Below are 1,082 nucleotides of genomic sequence, written 5' to 3'. Positions count from 1 at the left end.
GAGCTGCAGCATGTTTAGTGCTATTAGACTGCTGTCACTTTAAGAGCTACACGCATCTGTTTTTCTCTCAACTGTTTACTTTGACTTTAGACATGAGCAACTGTGTTTATATCAGATGCTAAAGATAACTCAGTCTAGTAATCAGGCACTGTTTGACAGGATTTTTAGTGTGCGTGCACAGAAAAAGCGCATGTCAGAACAGCACGAGAATGAAATGTTTAACCGGCAAGGCTTTAAAGCACATGCAAATAATGCACTTTTTGTGATTGTGAAACTGTGAGTGTAACTCTACCGCTGAGTAACATCTGATGTGAATGTATGTGGCGTTCTACAGAATATTGAGGTGGAGGCAGCAGAACTGCAGCTGTAGCATGATACTGCGATAGTTCTTCAAAAGCAGATCGTGGAGACATTTTAATCATCCACGATCAAAGATGGTGAAGTCGCACACCCCTGGTTTGATGCGAAGGTCCGGTTGTTTTCTCACCGGGATGTTTGAGCTGAATGCACTGCAGCATTGAACCAGACGATCTCTCACACAGCAGAAGCTGTGATACTTTTTCCAGGATTCTTTGATGAATAAAAAGTTAAAAAGAACAGCATTTATTCAAAATATAAATCTTCTCTAACAATATAAATCTTTGCTATCACTTCTTATCAATTTAACACATCCTCGCTGAATAAAAGTTTCCAAAACTTCAGCCGATAGAATGTGCGCTGTAGCACGAAACAATGATATTTCTTCAAAAGCAGATCGTGGAGACATTTTAATCATCCACGATCAAAGATGGTGAAGTCGCACACCCCTGGTTTGATGTGAAGGTCCGGTTGTTTTCTCACCGGGATGTTTGAGCTGAATGCACTGCAGCATTGAACCAGACGATCTCTCACACAGCAGAAGCTGTGATACTTTTTCCAGGATTCTTTGATGAATAAAAAGTTAAAAAGAAGAGCACTTATTTAAAATATTAATCTTTTCTAACAATGTACACTACATTTCAAAAGTTTGGGGTCAGTACATTTTTATTCTTTCTTTTTTTGAAAGAAATTAAAACTTTTATTCAGCAAGGATGTGTTAAATT

This window comes from Sinocyclocheilus anshuiensis, unplaced genomic scaffold (assembly GCF_001515605.1).
Source record: "Sinocyclocheilus anshuiensis isolate Anshui unplaced genomic scaffold, SAMN03320099.WGS_v1.1 scaffold1450, whole genome shotgun sequence".
Taxonomy (NCBI): Eukaryota; Metazoa; Chordata; class Actinopteri; order Cypriniformes; family Cyprinidae; genus Sinocyclocheilus; species Sinocyclocheilus anshuiensis.
This window is presented reverse-complemented; position numbering follows the sequence as displayed.